Consider the following 5,970-nt stretch of genomic DNA (forward strand, 5'->3'; position numbering starts at 1 on the left):
ATATGTTGGAATAACTTTCCGTAATCTTTCTTATTTATGACCGTCAATGCCGATCCAGTGTCCAATTCCAGTTTTACTTGGACTCCTTCTATCTGAAGAGTGACCCAAATTGTCTGGAGGTCTGCACCCTTACCAGCGTTGAGTACTCTTAAGCTAGCCAGTTCATTACAGCTTAAGCTAGCCAGTTCATTACTGCTAGCGTCTGAATCGGACTCCTGTTCGGTCACCTTGTGTACCTTTGCGTATTTTCCTTGCGGTGACTTCTTGTTGCTGGTCTTCTTCCCTGACCTGCATACTCTAGCTATATGTCCAAGCCTGCCACAAGTTCTACATTCTTGGTTTTTAAACCAACACTGGTTCTGATCATGCGTTGTCTTTCCACAACGATAACATTTGCCAGAACTCACACCCAATTTGTGTGCACTGAGCTCCGGTGACCGTAGCTGCATTACTGCCGTGCCTCTCGCTGCGGCTTCGTGTGCTGCTGCCATAGTGACCGCCTTCTCAAGCGTCAGCTCATTCTCCTCGAGCAGTCGCTTTTGTGTATCCTGTTTAAATAAACCACACACAAATTTGTCTCGTAGTGCATCTGTCAATCCCGTTCCAAACTGGCAATATTTCGCTAATTTACGCAATTCCAGCAAATATTCAGCATTGCTTTCATGCTGTAGCTGCCTTCTGTCGTAAAATTTAAATCGTTCCGCTAGCATCAGCGGCGTGGGGTTTAGATGATCTTTCAGGACAGTAACAATCTCATTGAATGTCTTATCCGTCGGTTCATCTGGTGATAACAGGTGTTTCAATTGCCCGTATGTCTTCGCACCCATTAAATTTAATAATGTTAGAGCTTTATCTTGGTCACGAATTTTATTGGCCTTACAATAATTTTTTACTCTTTCAACATATATGGCCCAATCTTCGAGGTCACTATCAAAGGTGCTAATATTCCCGTGTTTAGGCATTGTAGATTTGCAATTTCTCAGATTTTATTTTGTTTACTTGTTATCAAAGATGGCGGCTTCCCGCTCTTGCCGTCGTCCTCCGCCCACAAAATGGCGGTTTTCCCGCGCTTGGCGGTCTTCACCTGTCCCCCGACGCCGTCTCCCTTCAGCCGGGAGGCCATTGATGCAGAATTTATTCAGGTATTTAAAAGTGGATAGATACTTGGGTTGTATGGATATTAATTGAATGAAGAATTATGGGAAAAATGAGGTTAAAAGAGTAGATCTACCATAGTTAACAACATGGTGAAACTTGCTGAATGGTCTTTTGCTGTGTACCTTGAAGTTACCAGACTGATCTCGACTATGACGTTCGGGTGAGTGTGGATAATGTCACACTGAGGGGGAGGAATCGGAGGCATTCACTACGGGTGTCCTTGAACAACTGGCTCAAAAACAGCAGTACCGAAAAACCTGCTGTAAGGGTTTTGTCTACAATTGGCTCTGGAATGTTACATGTGAGCATAAAGAAGGTGAGGAAGAATAATTTAGAAAAGGGGATGGTGTGTGGTATCATTTTTAGCCATTTTGTTTTGCCTTTCCAGACATCCTCTGGAGCATGGTAGCACCAACACTGATTGTAGAAGGTCTTGAGACAACTTTCCTTCAAGACATTTCAACATCATGCTGCCATGATATTGATGGCTTCCAATAAAGGCTGGCTGTGCCGGCACATTCAAGTGGTGTGGAGGATATTCTTTTAAAGATTGGCAGATCTGACAGGGTAGCTAATCTTACAATTGTAGTTTGTGAAGATTACAGATAAAATGCCTAGATGTATCAGAAATTACATTCATTTTATGTCTCCAGATTCTAGAGAAGCTGAAAGACATTGCCATTTATCTTTCCAAAGACGATTGGGCAGAGCTAAGTGAATGGGTCGACATCCGTTATAAGAAAGTGCAGCAGAACTATGAAACCATGCTTGCAGTAGGTTTGTACAAGATAAATTATTTTCTTGCTTTCAACATTTCTCTTTTCCTCTCCTGAACACTCTGATTCATACTGCCATACAATTCTTCCAATATTACACCCAAGTGGATGTTCTCCTCATATGTGGTTAGATATTTTGGCTGGAATTTTCCATCTCACAACTGCTGGCACACATCAGGAACACATATCAGGAAATGCAGCACCCCCATCCTGTGATTCGCTGAATATTAATTTACTTGCCTTGAAAAAATCCTGTCTGAGTGTATGTAGGCTTGTGATATGGGGACAGTGCAGCCGATCTTGATCTCACCTGACTATCAGAACACCTCCTGTTGTACCTGTGCGGCTTTCCCCCCACTTTTTGTACAAAACTACTAAATGATTGTCATTAAAACTAAATGAAGGATAAAAACAGTAAATATTGGAATAAGGGAGGAAAGCTCTACATCTCAGATGCCATCAAGGACCTTCCTTTCCCTCGGTACTGAGAGTGACCATCAGCTGCCACAAATGTAAATCTTCCTTTGGACTCTCCAATGGGTCCAATAGGGATCAGTGGCATAAAAATCTGGGAGAACAGGACTCTTAGAGGGCATGGGCCTGAGTGCTGTGCTCCCAGCTCCCCAACATAACATAAAAGCTCCTTTTCCTCTGATCAGTCTGGGCTGGATTTAAATCCAGATGCCATTGATGAAAGGAAAGCCTCTGTGCTGCTCTTACCTGATATTATTCTAAAATGGTTCGATTCAACAGATGCCTTACGTTAGTAAGTTAAGTCAAATTAAATACAGGCAATTATCAACTGTAGATGATTGGAATATTTTAATTTTCACAGGATTGAATGTACCAGATCCAGTGTTCATGTCAAGACCTAGGAGTGGGCACCAACCCCGTGTGTATGTTTCTAGTGACTCGGATGAGGAGTGGACGCCTAAACTTCTTGTGAAAAACCCACCAAGTAAATTGGATGTGTTTTCTTTGTTAAAGCATTAAATGTGCTTTTTTAACACCCTGAATATAACCAGTTTGTCCAGCAACTACTACATATTTTTTGTCAGCAGGCAGTTACTTTGAAGTTTTGGAGAGCTGGAAATATAAGTAAATTGTTTGATCACATTTTCCCTTATACTTGTGTAAGTTTTCTTTACTTTTTATCTGCATAATATGTTGATTCTTTTTTGGGCCTGAATAAACAAGATATTTTTAGAATCTTCATGTTGTTAACATAAATAAACTGACAGCTGAGATTATCTCAATCACACTGATGTCTTTCTTTTTTTAAGAGTTGAGATTCTTTAAGCCTCTCCTTAAGAATGAAGATACCAAGAAGACTAAGAACGAGAATACCAGAAAGGTAATTCAAAGTGAACAGAAATTCTTACAGACTAATAGTTCAAGATGAAAATAATCTGCTAGATAATCACGGCAGGCCTGTCAGCATCTGAAGGATATATCGATACAAGTTCCCACCCAAGCATTAACCAGTCTTTCTCCTTCAGACACGAATTGAGCTGCTACACACTTCCAGCATTTTCTGTCTTTATCTCAGATTTCTACCAAACAATTTTTCTTTTTCATTCTGCTGCATGAGAGCCCAATTTACAGTCCATGGTGCCTGGCAACTTGGTCCTATTTCTATTTCATTCTTGGTTACTTGTCCTTGAAATTCATGGCTCGGAGAGTTGGAAAGGTCTCTTAGCGCTGTTGGTGGAGAAATCCTCCACCAGCATCCCAAAATCTGTGAAAATCAGCAGCTTGAAATATCTGAAAATTAATGGTATGAATTTGATATGTTGCCCATGATGCTCCATAATATGGATCTAGCTGGTTCATGAAGACAAAACTCCTTGGTCACTGCTGCTGTACTAACATCTCAAGGTTTCTCTTCCTGTTGTTGTAATCAAGAATTGCAATTCTCATGTTGGGAACTAGATATGAGAAACACAATGTCCAGTGACGCAGGGCTGAAGAAACATTCGGCCTTAATTTTGGTGACAAGCATGGCAGATACTTTAAATGAAATTGTATCTGCTTCTAGATCCTCCATTGATTTCCTCTCGCGGGCTCTTGTCTCTGACTAACCTTCTGTAGCTATGATGCTTCATGAACGAGCAATTAGCTTTTACTTCAAGAAGAATGTTCTGTGTGCAAAGTGGTTTGAATCTAAAGTACTTTTCTCCATGTGTGGTACGACAAGCCCAGGCAAATTCAATTTTGAATCCTGGCTAATTTTATTCCCTCCCTTGCAAAAGGGTGCTGAAGTTTATGTAATAGGTTTACCATATTTGCTGAGATCAGTATCAGTACAGTACAGTATCAAAGAAGGGAATCTGATGTGTGTGGCTTAGCACTACACTGGGGAGCAACTGCATTTCCCCAGTTGGGTAATTGGGAAGCTCTGTTTATTAAATATCCTACAATAACTAATGGAGAGGAACAACAGACAACTGCTTTGACTTGTAATGCAGGGAGTCCTGAGGCAGCTATTGTCTACTTCAGGTGCTGTGAGGTACATTTTCACTCTCACATTCTGCATTTCAGAACCAAAAAACCCCGTCACAGATTGTGTCCCATTTCGAAGTGGCTGAAGATGAAGTTTTCCGAGGCATCACTGAGGAAACTGCTTCAGCTAAGGAAGAGACTGTTTCAGTTCAAAAGCTCAGAATAGAAACGAGCACCTTGGTTTGTGAAAGTGAAGCTCGTAGTGAATCCAATAAAGGTATTTGTCCTGGAATAAAGGATTTCAGTGAAGTATTTCTATTTTGAATAATTGAGGGTATTTTAATGAGCAAGAGATGCTCTATGTTGATAATGCCACCACACCAGTAGTCATTCAAATCAGATTAACGCAATATCTTGCTGATTTATGTAAAGAAAGACTTGCATTTATATAGCGCCTTTCATGACCACTGGACGTCTCAAAGTGCTTCACAGCCAATGAAGTACTTTTTGAAGTGTAATCACTGTTGTAATGTAGGAAACATGGCAGCCAATTTGCGTACAGCATACTCCCACAAATAGCAATGTGATAATGACCTGATAGTCTGGTTTTTTATGTTGATTGAGGGATAAATATTGGTCAGGGACACCGGGGATAGCACCCCTGCTCTTCTTCGAAATAGTGCCATGGGACCTTTTATGTCCACCTGAGAGAGCAGACGAGGCCTCGGATTAATGTCTCATCTGAAAGACGGCACCTCCGACAGTGCGGCACTGCCTCAGCACTGCACTGGAGTGTCCGCCTTGATTTTTGTGCTTAAGTCCCTGATGTGGTACTTGAACCCACAACATTGTGACTCAGAGGTGAGAGTGCTACCCACGGAGCCACGTATCTTCAGCATCTCCTGTTCAACAACAAACAAGCTTTACATGTAAGAATATTAAAACTAATTGGTTCAATTTTTGATCCTGATTTTCTGGATTTATTCCACAGTTGTCTGTACTGGAAAGATCTTGGGGTCAGCAAATGAGGAAACCACCAAAGAGACTGAAAGCAGAAGATACTGTTTGAGAAACAGAGAGAGAAAAGTTTACACTGAAGAAAGGGAACTTTGTGACGATGATTACCTGTGTATGTGCAAAGCAACCTATCCATTTCCTCAGGGCAGGAATAATTATTGGGTGTTTTGGTGTGATGACACAGGGGCCTTGGTAGGCCAGGGGATTGGTGGAGCAATACAGCATGTCAGAGTGGTGGGACACGAGTGCAGGCCTCTGTTTGCCCACAAACAGGCACCGATTTTCATTTTTCCATGAAGGAATAACAATCACAAATATGATCCCCAAAATATTGATAATAATTCTGGAATTCTCTCATGAAATATATGAATTTCAATAACCATAAACTAATGGCCCTGATTACAGGGAATAGCAGCCCCTTGTCTAAGATATTGAAGCATCCTATACCAGCCTGCAGCAGGACCTGGACAACATCCAGGCTTGGGCTGACAAGCGGCAGCTAACATTCAAACTTATGAATGGCAAGCAGTGACCATCTCCAAAGAATTGATGATGCAGCCAGAATTAAGTTGGGTGT

This window comes from Somniosus microcephalus, chromosome 12 (assembly GCF_052327205.1).
Source record: "Somniosus microcephalus isolate GS21.2 chromosome 12, FLI_Smic_1.0, whole genome shotgun sequence".
NCBI classification, from domain to species: Eukaryota; Metazoa; Chordata; class Chondrichthyes; order Squaliformes; family Somniosidae; genus Somniosus; species Somniosus microcephalus.